We start from the raw sequence: 18,172 nt of genomic DNA, 5'->3' as shown, positions 1-18,172 counted from the left end.
GCATAGCTGGGCCAGCAGTGGACAAAGGGCGTAATTCTCAAGATCCTCTCTGCTGTGGCTGCCAGCAAAATAAAGCAGTTATGGCATCAAGTAGGGAGTCTGAGCTTTGTTTTCAATTCGTCTTTTAACAGCAGCAAAAGCTAAAAATATAAGCTGTTTTTGAGGAACTAGAATATTCTCAGGCTTTTCATCTGGGTCGGCCAGCCTCTTTCCTAGGCTGACAGTCTGGGATCTTAAGGTATTTGCAATGATCTGTTCTGGCCATGTAATAAATATGGAGAGAGAGAACAGAAAAACTGGTGGCATTAATCTGCCACCCTGAAAGTGCTCCTCTTGCTGCTGTGCCTGTTCCTTGTAACCAAAGGCTGTTTTGTGGCTTAGATTTGTTGAGGAAACAGACTTACAGCTCTTCTCTTTCTTCTGTGCAGCAATTTCCCTGGCAGCTCAGTAGGAATGATTTATTACAGTTTTCAGCTGTTTAATTCTGTTTCCCCACAATATGACAGTGTTGGAGTAACTGAGCAAAAGGCAGTGATGTTTCCGGAGGAAGGCTGCTATCAGAGGCCACCCTTGTAGCAGAGGCTGGAAGCAAGGAGGAACAGTTTACCAGGAAATTCCTGTGTTGGTGTACTGGGCACTTTTGGGAAGGAACAGGCATGTGACTCTAAAAGCTTCCTCGCTACAGGACTCCAAACATTGCTGATGAAGCTGTTTGAGCAGCAGTGAGAATGCTGCCCTCCAGAGCCTGGGAAAGGTCTGACCAAAGTGGTGGTCTGGAGAGAAAAGGCAAATTCTGTCCTTAAGTGAACCTTCAAGTGCTATTTTTGGAGTGTAGGTTTTCTTTTTTTTTTCTTTTTTTTTTCTTTTTTTTTTTTTGTTTTGTTTTGTGGGTTGGGGTTTTTTAATTACTTTTTGATGGTGGTTTGGGGTTTTTTTTGGTACTGAAGAGGAATCATTTTTGTAAATCCCTGTAAGGCAAAAGAGAATTTCCTTTGGAGTGAGCTGGCCTGAAACTCGATACGTCTCTGATGTGTGTTAACAGAGAAATTAAAAGATAGTACCATAAAGTGATAGGGGATAATGAATTTCATCTAGTATTATGTTGTCCTGGGAGATAGAGCTAGGCAAGGGTATTGCAATAATGTTATGCTTTGCATGACAATAACAGCAAATACCACCTTAACCCACTTCCCCAGGGAGGGGTGAAAGGGTCAGTTTTCAGAGAGTCCCCAGGAAGGTGGAGCAAGGCAATCAAGAAGACAGGAGCCTGAGAAAAGATGCCAGGAGACTTACAGATGAGCAGTGTGTAATAGCTGTGCATTTTTTGCAGTTTGAGTTCAGTTTTCCCGTTCTTTGTCCCAGCTGAACTGGGCAATATTGGGCTCTTGACCTCACTGCAGTCTTGAGAAACATACTCAAGAAACCATAACTTTAATAACATTCGTGATATATCTGACCCAGAGCCTGAATTAACAAATCTTTAACTAATCTGTCTCCCAGGCAGATAGATAAGTGGTGCTTTGTTATTGCACCAGTCAGGTATTTCAAAGGGTCTGCTGTGGGTGTACACTGCTGTAGACCTGGTCCTGGGAAGCTTTACTGGTTAGCAGGCCCTCAAAAGGGTTTCTGTAGGTGTGTGATAAAAACAGAGAGCCTGAGGTCAGTACCTGGAAGCCTACCAACTCCTAGAGCTGGACCAGAGTATCAAGTCTTTACTCAAACACATGAATCTTTTAAGGTAGAGAATGCCATTACTTGTTCTCAATGAAGTATCTAGTGCCCTACCAGCCTTTTGAGACCTACAGCACTCTTCTGATTTATAACACTATATCTGGGTCTCTTTTTTTTCTTTCTTTTTTTTTTTCTTTTTATTTTCTGGGCTATGCTAAGTTACTGCATATGCTGGTCCCCTCTGAGGGGACAGAGAGCACATGGGTCAGGTTGTGTAGCCCAGAGAGCTGGGTGCAGTGTGTATGGCCAGCAGCAGATTGGGGCCAACTCCTGCTTTAGGAGAGGTGCGAACAGAGGAGATTGACAATTGGGAAAACTGCTTGATGTAGAATATGTGGGTACTTTTTAATCCCTCCCCATCACTGGGGTTCTCAGAGGTCTTGGTACCACTCTTGCTCCACTCCCCACGCTGTGCCAGGGGCTGGGGGCTGCCCACCCATCTCCTTCCTCAGGGCAGGGTCAGCATGCTGTGACTCAGTTTCCCTGAAGCCTGGGGAGAAGGAAGGGGGTGGAGCAGGACCAGAAAGGGGCAGAGGGGAAGTTACAGCAGCTGAGAGGAAATGGCATTTTAGGGTGCTGCAAGGTGGCCCTACCCCATCCTGTCTGCTGGGGTGGTATTTTGGGGTGCAGTGGTACAAGCTGGTTCTGTCTGCCATGGAACTGGTGTTTCAGGATGTGCTTGGGAACTCTGTTCCAGCTGCGGAGCTGGCAATTTTGGCAGCCCTTGCTCCATCCTGCCTTTTCCTGTGCCAGGGATTGTGCTAGGAAGTGAGACGTGGCTGTACCTTCCATGTCCTCTGCATTCCTATGTCCAGGGTGTATAATTATGCACAGTCCCATAGTACTGCTTCCCTAGCTTGTGACTTTGGGCTGCTGGTCTGGATGTGGGTCTGAGCTTGTCTCAGACAAGGCAAGAATCTGCGTGCAGGCTGTGTAGTAACAGTCTGGCATCCCTTGCTGGCTCTGATTTGCTCCTGGTCATGGAGCAGTGGCTCTACCTGGGGACAGAGGAGTCCTTGGAAGACTGACAATGGAGGTGCCCAATCCCAGCTGTTTCTTCCTCATCCCTATTTCTCTGTGTAACCCCAAATCTGCATGCGTGGTGCATGTTTTGTAGTAAATCTGCTGAACTGAGGGCAGGCAGAGCAAAACCATGTGACTATAAAGAAGTGTAAGCCCAAAACCTGCCTGTGTTGTTGCAGCAGTGTGAAGCACAGTAGTTTGTAATGATGATGAGCATGGCCAGAGGCATCCCTCCCACCCTGTTGTGTGTATCTGGTGCTTCCTTCGAGCCACCAGCAGATTTTCAGTACAGCTCTTTTGTAAGTGGAGGGTAGGTCCAGCTTCCCCTGGATGCTGCAATCCACCTTGCTTCTGTGAAACTCTCTTCATTTGAGGCAGTGCTCTAAGGGTTAAGCCATGGTTGTGGGATAGGGTTTGTAACAGGAACAAAGAGGGCTTTTAAGGTCTGTGCTGGCCTAGGAATAGAGGGAATTGATTGAGCCTTTCCCAGTGTGTTGAATTACAAAGGTCATGGAGACCCTTTTGCTGGGAGGCAGCAGCCTTTGAGCTCCCTGCTGGAAGTGGGGCAGAGAGAAAAGAAATTGTGAAAGTGAGTGAGAGCAACTTAGTGGAGAGCTTTAAGACCAGGTGAAAACTGGAACTGTATCCTGGGGTAAATAATGTCTGAACACAAGGCTGGGTACCTTCTCCCTGAAATTTTTGGGTGGTTTGGTTTGCTCCACCTCCTTCCCTCCCCCTTATTGCATTTACAGCTGCCCCACACATGACACCTGAATAAGCAGCACCTTTGCTGTATCCAGAACTTGGGCAGGCCTCTCCAGCCTGCTCAGAGCTGGTGAAGGCAACAGAGGGTAAAAGGCAGTGCCTGTAAGGGAGGATCTTTCCAAAATGAGGAAGAGGAGCGACTCTGGTGCCTACAGGGACATTTTGCCTCAACAGAAGAGGAAGCTTCTTACCACCTGAACTAGACCTGGATTTTTCATGTGGAGCTGAGGAGGAAAGCCCAATTCTAGCTGGTTTCCAAGCCCTTCTTCTTAATGTTGTCTGCTCAGGATGTCCCATGGGGCACAGCAGCAGAGGGTCCAGCAAAAGGAGATAGGGAAAAGAAGGATGGCAGAAATGTCTGCTTCCCTTCCTGCAGCAAGATGAAGAGAGGACACAGGTAGTTTCCATCTTGAGGACACGGGTAGTTTCCATCTTGAGCTTTAGATGGGATGAGCCATCCAGCTAGTCCATCTAAGACATACAGAAAAATGTGGTTTAGTGGTCTAGTCCTTAAAACTTTCAGGTTTTAAGTACCAGCTTATCAGGCATTTGGCCATTCAGGTCCATCCGTTGGCACAGGTGTGCTCCCCCATCTGATTTTATTTAAAGTAATTCCATTTCTGATCTTTATGTTGGATCAGCTGACCTCAGATGTGATCTTTTAGAGCAAGGACTGTTTAGGCTCTGTCTGGGAGATGAAAGCTGATCCCAGTTAGTATCCAATGAGGGTCTCTGCAGCCACCACCTAAGTTAGCAGCCCAGAGGATTCTCTACTTTTTCAAGCACTAGAAGGGCAAGACTGTGGGAGCACAGAGCTGCACGAGAAGGAGGACTTGTTTTGGTGCTGTCAGAAACCCAAACATCTGCTCAGCTTGGTAACCAGCCTATTATTGGGGTCATTCTCTGTGTTGTCTATCTCATTAACCAGGAACTGTTTCAGCAGATGCATCAAGTTCATGGATGTCTTGCTGCTTTGGATTGTCTTTGAGAAGGCTTGAATTCCTTCACCTATTGTTGCTCCAAATCCTCTCTTCTCACCCTGTCCTTTGGCATCACCTGTGCTACAGAAGCTTGCCAAAAACAAACATAAGGTGGATAACTGAGCTCCTCTCTGCTGGTAGTTCCAGGTTGCTGACCTGGAATGCGCTGTTTGAAGACAGCAGAGTCTTCTCACTGTATTTAAGGTGAACACTCTGCCACTCTCTTCAGCCACCTGGACAGCAGAAGGGGAACATGAGGCACTTGCAAGAGTTCCCCTTGGTGTGGGAAAGATGTCAGAATCAAGAAGAGCTTGGCTGCCTCTGCTCTGCTCCTTCTCCCATCCCAGCTGGAGAGGAGTGTTGCAGATGGGATGTTATCCCTCTGTTAGTCACAAAGAAGGGTGTGGCAGGAAAGTCTGGCTCAAAAGTCAGTCAGTCTGGCTCAAATTGGATCAGTCCCCAGCTGCTTAACTGGATGTAGGGCAGTCCCTCAGCTTCCTCTGTGCTTGGGGACCATGTTAGGGAGCTGACCATGCCCAAGAGCTCCCACAGGTTTGTTACTGCTCTCTCAGGGGCTCCCAGAGTTTGTAGACAAGCCCACCTTTTCAGTGGTGGTAGGCTGATTTAAGCATGTGCATTTAAATTGCCAGGTCCATCCTGCTGGTGGCTGCTGAGTTCAGTTCAGGAGCTTGCCCAGTTGCTGTGGCCTCAGTGACACTGTGGCCATGGTGTTGGCTCTGCTGACATGTGCTGAGCACTATGGATCTTCCTCCTGCTTCCCTAGAAGGGACCTGAAGTACTGCAGCATCCTGATGAGAGAAGGGGTGCTGTGCAGAGGAAGCTGCTGGAGCCCATAAGGATGCCATGGGGCAAAAACTTGTATTTTGTTGTCCTGAGAAAAGAGGCTCTGTGTATACATAGTGAGGATCAAAAATTTAGAAGTCCAGGGAGAAGCAGCAGTTCTGGCATACAATCCTGAGCTTTGGCAGAAAATCATTCTTTGTGCCTATTAATATGTGACATTCCAGCCCAAAGTGTTGTCCCTGGCTCCCTGGCCAAAATATAATTTACTTTGGCCTTAACTCCTGGGTGTCAGGGCTTTCTATCTAAGCTGGGGCTTCATGAACCTGTTGAAGACATAATGCTTGATTGACTTGTTCTTTTGCAGTATACCTTGCCCCAAGTATCCTGTGTGTAGCTGCAGGCAAAATGCTACAGATGGCCAAGGGATCCTGGGAGGAAGGACCAGAGTCCCTTGTCTGTGCATGACTGTGACCCATGTGATGTGGAGAGGAAAGAGTGAGAGAAGAGGCTGTGTGATGCCAGTAATTTTCTGTTGTAGCCGATAGGTGATGGATCCTCTAGCTCCGACAGGCAGGGGTGCAGGTCTGTGACCGGCTGTGCTGCATGGAGCAGCATCTCAAGCTCACAGCACAGCTCTCCTGTGCTCAGACACAGATGGAGGTGCAGAGCCCCTGGGTGTGCCACAGCTCTCACTGGGCTTGGCACAGCTGCACAGTGCCATCTTCCTCTTGTCACCTCTGTCTGCTCTGGTCCCTCTGAGGAGACTGAGGTTATGTGGACAGCCCTTGGAAGGGCTTAGCAGGTAGAAGCAGTGTGTGTGGCTCAGGAACAGGGCAGGATGTGGAAAAGAGGGAGGGGAAAGGATGTGGGGCAAAGCCTGCTTGAGCCTCAGCCCCAAGCATCAGGGAATTGCCAATTGAGCAGCAGCCTGCAGAGGATCTGTGTGTACCCAGACCATGTGCGTGACTTGCACTGCCCACACTCAGGAACTGGCCAAGCCTGCTGGGCCCTGCGTGCACAGCAGCATTAGCACAGCTGACTGTAGCCATGCTTAGAAGAAATAATTTTATGTCTCCCAGGAATCTGGCTACCTTGGAGAGTAAAACCAGGAAGAGGCACAGCCTGGAGGAGCATGTTTGGGTGTACCCAAAGGCAGCTTAGCTGGCAGACATCTTGCCTGTGGATCTGAGCTGTGGCAGTGCTGGGTAACCCTCCCACAGCCAGCAGGGTTGGGCTGATAAAGGGAATAGGTTTGCCTGGAAGGCAGCCTCAGAGCCTGGAGGAAGGCCTCCCCTAGCATTGCTCCTTATCTTGGCAGCACTCCCAGCCTGCCTCTGCCCCTTCTCCCCACAATGGACTTGAGCCAGTGGTGTCACCCCTGCCTCTCTTGGGTGCTGTGGGGGTGAGGGTTCTGGCATGGCCAGGCCAGGCTCCTTGACCAGTTTACTGCCTTGCAGAGTCTGTGTGTGTGTCCAAAATTGCCCATTTTGCATATACACACACACACACACACACACACACATTCCCTTCGTGCATGGGGCTGTGACAGAGATGGGTTAGTCAGGAGGGGGTGAATCACAGGGGAATGAGTCAGTGGGAAGCAGAAGGCAGGTGCTTGTGCAGGACAGGGCTTTAAGGGAGCCCAAGGGTATGGCAGCTCATGCTGAGTGCCTGGGAGATGGGCTGAGCTTGCCAGAGGAGAGCTGGGAAAGCCACAGGGCTTAGCAAGCAAAGGCAATGCCTGTGCCTTGGGAGCAGGCCAGGATCTTAGCTACATGCTGAACTCCAGCTGTGGGTACATTGCTGTCCTGGAAAGGCTTGGGGCATCTTTGGTGCTGAGTCTTTCCCAAAGAGGAGCACTGCAAGGGAGTGCAGGCACCAGGTATGCCTGCCTCCAGTGAATCTTCATCCTCATGCAGGCAATGGGGTGTCCAGCCAGCCCTAGGCAAGCTGAGTACGTCTTGGTACTGGTCAGATCCTGCCCACCAAATCAGATCTGAGAGAGCAGATGCAGTATGGCAAAATGAATGATACTTGTTGGGGCAGAGAATGATAAACAAATAGCTCTGGATTGAGTGAAGACAGCATGGAGGAAGGGCTGGAAGGCAGATAATACACTGGAGATTTGTGGACATGGGTGGTTGTTGGCTCCAAAACCCACTGTGTGGCCTGGGCTCTGCTGCAGACCCTTGAGGGTATTGCCAGGTCTGCAGATGGCTGCTTATCTTATCAAGGGACCTGCTCTGGACTGCTGGGTTTCCATCTAGCACAGCTGGTCTCTGCTGAGTTGGCCTCCTAATTGTCCTGCTCATCACTCCTGCCGACAGGTCCCTCATGGGCATGGTGAAGGCAGCCTTGGTATCAGTGCTACAACAGCACAACCAAAGCTCTCTGTGTCTGGGACCAAACTTCTTGGAGCTGGTACTTGGGAATTCGGTCTTGGAATAATGTAAGTGTGTTGCAGCAGGCACTGGTATTGCTACCAACCAGAGCAAGGATCAGGTACTTGAACACAAGCAGCTTCTGCTGATCTCAGGCAGAGATGAGTCTCTTTTCTCACCATCCCCAAGGTAGGCAAGTGCAGGTACCTCCCACCCTCCCTGGTGGCACGCTTGGCTGAGCAGGATGGAGCCCAGCAGGCTCCAGCACTCTGCAAAAATCAGCTGGAGCTCTGGCTTCTTGTGTGCTGCAGTGGGCAGAGGCTGAGAGTGGTGGGCTTGTGCAGCCTGGGGGAGGGCAGGCAGTGAAGGGAACTCTTCCTGCTGCTGCAAGCTGTGGGTTTGCAGCTTGGCTCTCTTGGGAAGTGCCCAGGGGCAGGATGAGAAGCAGTTTCACACCAGGGAAATTCTAATTAGATATTAGGAAAAATATTTCCCTGCAAGGGAGTTGGCTCTGTAGTAGGGCCCAGAGAAGGGAGGCAGTTTCCACACTTGGTGACTTTCAGCCCCTGGCATGGGCAAACCCCAAGCAGTTTGCTTGAACTTGGCCCTGCTGTTAACACGATTGGACCCAAACTCTCTGAGGTCTCTCCCCACTGTTGTTTCTCAGTTCTGCAGTTCTCAGGTTGCTTGGCAATGTCATAGCTCATGGACTATTGGATTGACCAGCTTGGAGGTACGCGGAGGGCTCAGGGTCTTGTTCTGTCTGTCCTCTTCTCACTTGGACTCATCTGTGTGGTATTAGCAGTGATGGGAGATGGAGGCACTGCCTCATCCTCAGCTCATTCACTTGTCCCTGCTTCTCTTAGCTGGAGCACCCATCTCTCTCTAAGTCTGCATTATTTCCTTCCCACATGAGCACAAGAAGCCAGTGGGCAGTGAAGCACAGGATGCAAAGCATCCTCCTTGCTCTGCTGGAAGCACAGAGCTGTGATGTGTAGGGGTATTGAAGTGAAGGAAGACGACCATCCAATTGATGAGCATCGACTCCGATTTATTGATCAAACCAGGCACCTTTTATGACAGTGTTAATTCACTTCATGCATATTGCAAAACCTGAGCTCTCGATAGGCTGTAGAGAAAACTTCAGCTCCTCCTTTTGTTTACAATACCTGAAGTTTGTTTATTGAAACTAAGATCAGTGTTCTCATCATGATATGAAAAGTTCTCAAAACCTTTATATCTGTTCTCAGAATGGCCATCTGTTCCCAGAGCAGCCAAGGACAGAATATTTGTCTGTTTTTGAGAAAACGGTCTGAGAATCTTGTTGTTCATATAAAAGGTGGCTGAGAACCTTAATTATTTACAGAATCAAGCCTGGGAACTGCTGCTTTACAGTGGCCTTTTATTTTTCCCTTAGCTGAATACCTTCATGGCCTCTTTCTTTAAGCCATGCTTGAACCAGGCTCTCCACATAGGGGGGTGCTGGTGTTTTTGGAAGACTCATGAGGATTCTGGCCTCCAGCCCTCCAGATGGAAAGTTTATCTTCCCCATGGTGCCTGTCCCAGAGATAGTGGTGATTGGAAAGGAAGTCACTTGGTAGCTTTTTTAAAGGTTGCAGCTGCTTGACCATCCTCAGCAGATGGATGCTGAGATGAGCCCAAAGGATCGTCTGGAAAGAATTATTTGCTCCCAGTGTTTTCTGTTTCTTTGCCAGCCTTTTATTCTCATGGCTGCTCTTTTCCTGATCCTGTCCTTTTGCAAGGCTGGCTGCTGGCAGTCTTATGAGCCTTGTCTTCAGGAACAACTTTGCTCTGTGATTTATTGTGTCTCTGAGCTTTGACCTGGTGTCTGATGCTGCAGAAGCCCATGTCTGGTGTGTAAGTGTTCAGAGGGTGTTTACAGTGTTTGACCCATCCTGTCTGCAAGAGTAATGAACCAGAACAAAGGGGTCTGCCTTAGCCTTGGTGCCTGGGTTAAGCTGACCTGCAGCAGTAGCTACATCTGCTTTCTCATCTGGCAGAGGCTGGGTGGAAGTTTGGGCTCCCTTCATGTGAGTTTTCAAGGTCTAGAACATTTTCTAAAACCATGTTAGTCCCCAGATCCCTTCTGAAGTTGCTCCTTTCAGCCTTTCCCTTGGGCTTGTTGACACTGGGCTGCCATCGCCCTGTGCACTCTGCTCTCCCTTCCTTGGCAGTCCACACATAACTCAATACTGCTCTGGGCATGCTGGCTTTACTTGGATATTCATATTACAGTACCCTCCTGCACATCAGGAACAGCAGGGTCTAGTGGTTTGGGCCAAGAGATCCATGAGGTCTGTTCCCAGCTTTAGGAGCAAGTGCTGTGTGGCAGGAGATGAGCTGGTTTCTGGTAGGCCATGGAGAACTCTTAGGTCTCTCAAGGCTTTGTCTCCCTAGGAGGGTCAGGTCTAGAGGGACATCTGTGTCCTCAGGGCATGGATCAACCACCAGGGTGAAGATGTTTTTGACTTAGCTGCCTCTGCTGTCTGTGGGGCCCCAGGGGTGGATCACTCTTGTGGACCAGGAGGTTTGCAGTTTCATGGGCTGTAATAGGAGCTGGATCGTGTCTCCTGCTGCCCCTCAAATGGATACATCTACAGTCTCTCTTACCCCCATGTTTTCCTTCTTAGGGCCTTCTGCTCACGCTGTCTTCATTATGGGCAACATTGTGAATGTTTATATGACACCCTTTTCCTAAGTCCATCAGGGCGTTTCACCTTCAGTCCTACAGGAAAGAGAGGTTTTCCTTTCCTATGACAAAGTGCAGGACATTCAATTCATGGTGAAAATACTCCTTCCCTGCAGTAACCCTGATTGTGTCAATCTTCTTAAAATCAAAGATGGACAAAGCCTCACCCTTGTGGCCCAAATACCTGTCCAGCACATGTCATCACTCTGGCCTGGGCTAGACTTGAGCCTTTCTAAATTACAGCTGGAAATGAGTTGGGTGTGTGTGCACAGCCGTGTGTGTGTGTGTGTGTGGTATCTCCTCCCCCTGTGCCACGTACATGTCTAGTACAGGGAGTGGAAAAGATGCTGAATGTCCCCACAGCTGCTGCAGCCTTATCTGCAGGCTGCAGCTTGGTAACCAAGCAGGAGGCCCGAGTGCCTGTGCTCAAGCACCTCCCTTGGAGGGCTCTTACAGTAAAGGGAAGTGTATTGCAAGAGGGCTTGTGCTGGGAAGGGGCAGTTCCCACGGGGCAAATGCTGCACTGCACAATCCTTGCTGCCCTCCCCACTGCAAGCCATTTGCCTGCTCCCTCTTCAAACGTGTAGCTTTGACACCTGGAGCTGATCAGAGCAATTCAGCATCCCTGGGACTTTTGCCCTGAGGTGCCTGGTGACTGTTTGGGGAGGTACAGAAGGGTGATGGTGCTATGGGTCTGTCGGGTGTGAGGGACTCATCAGGGGAGAGTGTGCAAGGAGCCTTGGGCTGGTGGGGCTGTGGGCGTGTGACAGTCGGAATGGGAGGGGCCTGGGGTAAGTTAAGGTGTGAACTGCAGCAGTCAGGAGGCAACAGAGCACAGGTGAGAGCTGGGGGCTTAGCTTGGGGGTTCGTGGAAATAGGATAGGGTCTGATGGTGAGGTGGGAATAAGCAGGAGCACACTTGTGGGGATACAGAGCCCAGCTGCCATGGGGGAGGACCACATGTGCATCTGGGTTTAGGCAGTGTGAATGGCTATAGGGCATCAGGAGACAGAAGGAGGTGGCTTGGTAAGGAAGCTTTGTATGCGTGTAGATATATGCAGTGGTGACAGAGGGAGAAGAGAGGAGATGGCAGAGCTGGGAGCAACAGGGCTACCATCACCTGCTGATTTCTGTGCTGTCTTCTCCCAGCCTGCAAAACATCACCTTACCACCAGAACTCTGTGTCAGAGGCTCTCGTTTCTCTACCCAGCTAATAGTGCTGGAAAAGGGGCTGGGCTGTTCAGGCTGCACCCCTAGGTCACGCTTCCCATGGTGCACAGCCCAGGACAGGGAGCTGGCAGGAGGGGAGTTCTGTAAGTGATTGTCTTACCACTGGAGTTGAGTTAAAGAGGTTAGTATACAGTTTGCAGGGCTTCTGCTGCAGACACCAACTGCAGGGTGTTATTCCTCCTCTTGGGAAATCAGATAAAAAGGACTCTTGGTGCTAAAATGTGTAGATCACTTAGAATGGTGAGGGCCTCATCCAGACTGGGTCTGTGGAATGTGTCCCTTTGACAAACATCCTTATTGAACTTGAGCTGTGTCGGTGCATTGGTGCCTTGGTCATGGCCAGAGACCTCAGGTATCATGCAGTGCAGACCAGAATTGGTCCCTGTCCTTGGCCAGATCCACTTGCCTCCTCAAAGCCATTCTATGACTGGCTGCACAGGCATGTGACTGGGTAATCACACGGTGGAAAATTTTCCATTGGTTTCAGCTGGCACCAAGCTCTGGACTGGAACAGCCAGTCTGCAGGGTCATCAGTGGCTGAGATCCCCTGGGCCTGTTCCTCAGGCTGCCACCCCTGAAGAGGGACAGGAGATCTGGAAGGGAGCTGGCTGACATGTCCCAGTGCCTGGGTGGCCAGGGGCTTGCTTTCACATTCTTTCTTGCCTCAAGGTGACTGCTGAGGCCACTATGCTGCCCCAAGTCCGATGCCATGGGTCTCCCCAGGGCTTGCAGGTGCAATGCTGGCTGCACCGTCCCCTGTGCAGCAGCCACCCCGAGGTGAAAAGGCATGGCTTTTTATGATGTGGAGCCAGCACAGAGAAATTTGCTGCTTGTGGACAGCTGTTGTCCTGGGCCTGGCTTGTGCCCTCCAGCACTTCTCACCCGGGTGCCGCCTCGGGGAGGGGAATAGAGGCTTGCCCACCCTCGACTCCCTGTGTCAGAGAAATAGGTGCCACCTCGGGCTAACGGGGGTGAATAGCTGCGGTGGAGCCTAGCAGCATCCTGCTGCCTCTGCAGGGATCCTCTTGGGCAGCGGAGAGTTTTCCCCACCCCCAGCTCTGCCGCTGCCTCTTTGTTTTCTGGCAGAAGCCTCTGTGCCTTTTCATTGCCGTTGAGGCGCCGAGCAGGAGCCTACATGTGCCGCGTGTGCGTCTCGCCGGGAATGTGATGCGGGCTGGGAATCCTGCCGGGCCGGGCAAATCCCCTGCAGGGCAGCGGAGGCCAAACAGCAGCTTCAGAGGTCTCCATCCCATGGACCGTTCCTCCGGTCGAGCAAGGCTTCGAGGCAGCTGGTCTCCCTCACAAAACCCTCTTTTGCATTGACAGCGCTTCTGCACCTTGCCACAAGTCGAGTAAGTTGTATGGGAAGGGGCCGGTCCTCAGCTGGGCACTCGGGCTCTCCGCTGTGGTCCTCCCTCGCTCCCGCTGGGAAGGCACCTGAGATTAAAGCAGCGCCAAAGGCTATGGAGCTGGATACAGCAGTGGCTGAGGATTGCCTTGTGCTGCGCCTGCCTCTCCATGTATTTGATCTCTCGACTTCCAGCGGGGACTGAATTCCTGTGCTGGATTCTGGGCTCGGCTCTTGTGAAAGGATCCAATTATTTTAGAGCTTTGAGCATCTCCATTTGCTGCCCATATTTGCGGCGCGCTGGCTGGAATTCCAAGTGATTAACGTGGCTGTGACATCCCTCCTAGGGGTGTTATCTTTGCTCGCTGTCCCCCACCGCCCCCCTCTTCCTCCTCCGGCAGCGAGCGAGCGAGACAGGCAGGCAGAGACAAAGGTCTGTCCTCAACCTGGGCTGTCCTCCCCGTAAGCGGCTGCTGCATGGGATTTCCCTGCCCTGCCTGCTGCAGGTTTCCTGGGCTCCTGGTCGAGCACTGGAGCTGGGCGGCCGTGGGCTGTATCGCAGAGGTTTGAACCTGCTGGGCTGGGTGGGCAGGGGGTGCTGCCGGCCTTGGAGAGCTGCCCGATTGTCCTGCCGGATTTTAAGCGGCTTTTCATTCTTTGACTGCGCTTTCCTGGGAAGAGGGGCAGCCGTGCGTGGAGGGGAGGCTGGCGGGGAGGGGGTTGGACGTGGAGGAAAGCTTTACACAGGTGGCTGTCGCATAGTGGGATCTGCCTGCAGACCCTGTAAACCCCCCTTCCCAGCCGCAGGCTATTGTCAGCATCGCCGTGTGCAAGCCAGGCACCTGGGAAAGGTGTGCCGAGGTGATCTGTGCCAGGACGAGGGACACCAGAGGGAAGGGGTAAGTCCCTAGGCTGGGAGCTCTGCTCCGGCTCCCCCAGGCTCCCAGGAGAGGTTTCATTGTGTTATCCCGACTTGGCCGAGCGGAAGGGCTCAGTCCCTGCGGCACCCGAGTCTGAGGCTGGGGCTGGGGAGGCACTGCATGTTGCTGGGCAGAGCTCAGCCCTTGAGGAGGTTGCTGCAGCTTGGAGCCCCAGCAAGATGCGCTGCAGAGAGGGCTGCTCTGTTCCTGGGGGCTTCTGCACCCTGTCAGTGCCACCTCCCGAGGGATGGGAGGGAGCAGCAGCACCTCAGGGACATGGTGCTGTGGGCACAAGGAGGTGTTGGGTCTCTGTAAAAGATCTGTCTGGTGTTTTCTAGGAGATTGCACTTGTGACATGGGCAATACCTCTTGCCCCATCCTTCTTCTCTGTGCTCGGGCTTCCTCTCCATTCCTAGCAGGGGCTAACACTGAACAAGGCTCTGCAGCTGCATAAATCTGGCATGGCAGGAGGCCTCCTGAGGACCCTCAAGAGCAGCACTTGCCCTTGCAGTGGGGCAAGGAAGCTCCCTCCCTCTGAATCCATTCCCCCTCCCTCTCCTTCTTTTTCTCTTGTTTTCACCAAGTGTCAGCACCTTCCTCCCCAGCCTGAATTTCAGGATAGTGTCAGAGCCATGGCCAGTGGTCATTTTTCCCTTCAGGCACAGTTTGCTCCTCTAGCATCTTGTTAGCTTCTCCCTGGGATTGCCACCTCTGCTGCAGTGCTGGAGGTAGTCCCCAGCTCACACGTCTGTCCCTCTCCTGATGGTGAGATGCCTGGTCTGCCAGACTGTGCAGGAACCCTTCTCTGGTGGCAGCATTGCTGTTAGTGCTGCCATCCTTCAGGGTTGTGACGGAAACTTTCTGCCTGCTGGCACGTCACAAGCACTGCTCTTAGCCTGTGCCAGGGAGCTCCTGGGTTTGTGCTCACACTGCTTAGATTTCCTTCCTTCTCCTTGGGTTCAGATAGGACCAATAGAGTTATGATTTATCCTCCAGGCCGTCTGTTTCCAGCAGTTTCTGTTGCCTCTTCTCTTGCCTTGTACTCTGCTTCTTCTGAGGATGATTATTTGCCCTCTTCTAATGGTGGCCCTTCTCCTTCCTGGCTGTGTGGTTCCTGTTTCACCCTGAGTGAGGCCACCAGTGTCTCTTTTCCCATGAGAGGAAGCAGGAGAAAGGCAGCAAAAGGGACTTGGGCATTGGTTTGGGGTTTTTTGTGGTCTAAATTCTGCAAAGACCCCTCTTGACCCTGCCAGCCACCAGGCTGGTGCTCTGTCCCAGGCAGCAGTGCCCAGGTCAAAGCTTCTTGTCCACTGGCCGTGTGTCCCTTTTGACTGACTTGACTGGCTGCTGCTCTGGGAAGCCACTGGATTTCCCCTGGAGGAGGGTGGCAACTTCTGGCACAGCCCTTGCTCTTTTCCTTGCACTGGCACTGTGCTACCGGCCCTGCCAGGCTCCCGAGGGCTCTGCCTCATGACAGATACCCTCCCTGCCCCACACTTATCCTGCTTCCTCTCTGGCTGGCACAGTGCAGCTCGAACAGCATCAGATCCTTTTGCAGGCTGCAGCCTGGCATGTGGTACCGCTGCTGCACTGCCCAGCCAGGAACCCACCCTCACAGAGCCATCCTGCTCTGTTGCCTCCAGACTGAGACCATGGTCTGTTAATCCTGGTTTCCCCCTGGATGTGCTAATAGGAATGGAACCAGCAGGTAAGCCAAGTCACTGACCCAAGCCCACCAGGCCTGGCTGTGTTATTCCACATCAGGCTCTGGTGGCTTGGTGTCCCCAAGGAACACGGGGTTTCTGCCCCAGCACCTGGGACACGCTCCCTCTGCAGGTCATTTGGCACTGGGTTTTTCTTGGGTGTTGAAGCGTGGTGCCCTTCCCCAGGCAAAGAAATAGAGGAAAGCTGTGCCTGGCATAGCTCCAGATCCAGGTGCTGGAGATCTTGGCAAAAGCATGAGGCCCTGCCTGATCTCTGAGCAATGAGGGGGCTTGGCAGGAGCAGGACAGAGAGTGGAAGAGCTCTGAGCAGGCTTCCCTTAAGAGGCAAAGCTCTTTGAGTCCTATCTTAGAGCACCAGTATGGACTGAAACACTGTCAAAAAAAAAAATCAGCATCATGTGGGCTTAGGAGGGGCCAAACCCTTGGTATGGGCACATGGAGCCCCATGTGCTATGTCCACAGGGATGGTACCTGTGCTGCTCAGCTGAGCTGGTGAAACCCTGGGCCTGGCTCTGTCCCATCCATGTGGCCAGAATCAGGGCTCTGGCAATGCCCGGCTCAAGGACACGAGAAGGCAGAGGTGACCAGGTGCTTTCTCCCTGCTTGGAGTGCAGGAGGCCATGGTCCCAAGTTCTGTTCTCTGGGGAGGTGGTGGGCTCCCCTGGTGCTCTCAGAGGCTGAGCTCTACTGTGAGCTGGATGGGCTCTCAACAGGGAGGAACTGCCCTGGGAGGCACTTGGCACTGCCAAGAGAACCTTCCTGGAATACAGCCCCTTGCAACTCGAGGAGGGTGAGAAGCAGAGCAATGGCCCAACTGCTGCCCGTCCAGGCTGTTGGGCATTCCTTACAGAGGATGTTAAAGGAGATCTTAGGGTGCACTTGGAGACACTTTGGGTGATACTTTCCTGTTCCTTCTGTGGGGCTGACATTTTCTAGCACGATGCTTCAAACAGCAGTATCTGGGCTTGGCAAAAGGTGGTGCAGCCCCTTGTTTTAGTGGCTGGTGCTGGCAGCACCTGATGACTGGTGTTGAGAGCTCAGCTAGGAGGGGTTTGTGGTGCTAGCAGGTCAGTCTGTCCTTATACATCCATTCTCCTGAAAGGCAGTGGTTGCCAGGGAGAAAATGGCTGTGACTTCAGTGGGACATGGGGAAGAGAATGAAAGGACACAGGTGAAATTGTGTGTTTGTTCTGGCATGGACGCACTCTTTCTTCCACTGCACCAAGCTGATTCTTGCCGTTGGTTGCTGATTTTGCTTCCCATTGGTTGATAGTGCCACACAAGTCATGGTACAGGGCTCCCTCAGGGAGGGAGGAGGGACGCAGCAGCCTTCCAGGCAGGCAGAGCCCAGCATGTTACCACTTCAGCATCCGCCCACAACTGAGGGCATTGACTTGCTTTCCTACCTGCTTTGGTGCAGACCTCATGGGGTGCCAGGAGGAGCTGGTCTTTGCAAAAAGCTTTTGTTGAGGTTTTAGACCCGTGGCTTGTTATGCTGCAAGTGCTCCTTGGGTGCAGCTGTATCTCAACAGGTCCTGTTCTGGCTGGTTGCTGGCAGTGCCCTTCCCCAGCAGTGGTGGTGGCTTTTGAGCTGTCCAGCTCTCAGAGACTGGTCATGAGAGTGTGTAATTACAAATCTTGTTGGAAATGTAGTGAAAGAACAGCCTGTTTTCTGGGGCAGGTGAGGTCAGGGAGTGAGCACAGCTGATGCTGGCTTCCCATGTACAAGTTGCAGGGATGCAAAATTTGTCAGACCAGGATGCCAGAAGGGGATTGCACTTGAGTGTTGCTGTCTCTGAGCATCCATTTGGGGTTTTTGTTCATCTGCCTGGCCCCTGGTCCTGCTGTTTCCAGCCTTCAGAGCAGTACTCACTGCCCAGACAGTGACTTCGCACTGGATGGCTGCTGCAGTGAGTCGCCGTTTGAGGGATGCATAGGAAGGAGGTGGGGAGGGCATGGTCCCTATGGATAGGCATGATTTCCTCCTTTACCTGGAGGTGCCTAGGCTGGTGAAGTCCATGAGTTGTCTGCCACAGAGGTGCTGAGGGTGGAGGTGCTCAAGGGCTCCTGCACACTCTTAAGGTGTTGCACCATGAGCTGCTGCTTCAGCTGACTCTTCTCCACACCCTCTTCCAGGCATCAAAGCTGCAGTGCCCGTGGATTATGACCACAGGGGAGCTGTGTTGCATCTGCAAATCTCTGTTGTGCATCAAGGGCACATCTGAACAGGTGAGTGCTGTGCACATGAAAGGATTGCTGTCTTTGTGCTGGGGAAAACTGGTAGGGGGCCATTATGGCTCAGGGCTGTCAGGCTCCTCATTTCTGCCTTCCCTGACAGGCATCTCATATTGGAAGAAAACAATTCCAAGCTCTTCTCCTTATCTGTAGAACCAGAAAGTGTCCTGTGCTGTGGGTGGAAGGGGGAGGAGGTGAACATGAGACCAGGAGCTAGCTGGAGGCCCAGAGGTTGCTGCAGTGTCTTGGAAAGCAAGGCATGAAATGGTCGCCAGAAAGAAAGAGGAATCTGTTCCTATGCACAGGGTTTCATACAGGAAG

At 52.0% G+C, this 18,172-nt stretch overlaps 1 protein-coding gene across 6 annotated transcripts in view; it reads left to right on the top strand.

Moving 5' to 3' along the window:
* Nucleotides 1–18,172, top strand: part of ATOSB (atos homolog B) — a 39,318-nt gene that overhangs the window by 11,980 nt on the left and 9,166 nt on the right. For 3 of the 6 annotated variants that reach the window (XM_064735324.1, XM_064735321.1, XM_064735325.1), the window contains one exon: nucleotides 17,753–17,845. The gene's annotated coding sequence lies outside the window, so the exon portion shown is untranslated. Of the gene's footprint in view, nucleotides 1–12,710; nucleotides 12,977–13,382; nucleotides 13,406–13,773; nucleotides 13,872–17,752; nucleotides 17,846–18,172 lie in introns of those variants that run through there. The other 3 variants (XM_064735322.1, XM_064735323.1, XM_064735326.1) reach the window with 3 other exon arrangements.

Source organism: Zonotrichia leucophrys, chromosome Z (assembly GCF_028769735.1).
Source record: "Zonotrichia leucophrys gambelii isolate GWCS_2022_RI chromosome Z, RI_Zleu_2.0, whole genome shotgun sequence".
In the NCBI taxonomy this organism is placed as follows: Eukaryota; Metazoa; Chordata; class Aves; order Passeriformes; family Passerellidae; genus Zonotrichia; species Zonotrichia leucophrys.
Note: the sequence above shows the minus strand (reverse complement) of the source record. Positions and strands in the feature narration are given on the sequence as shown.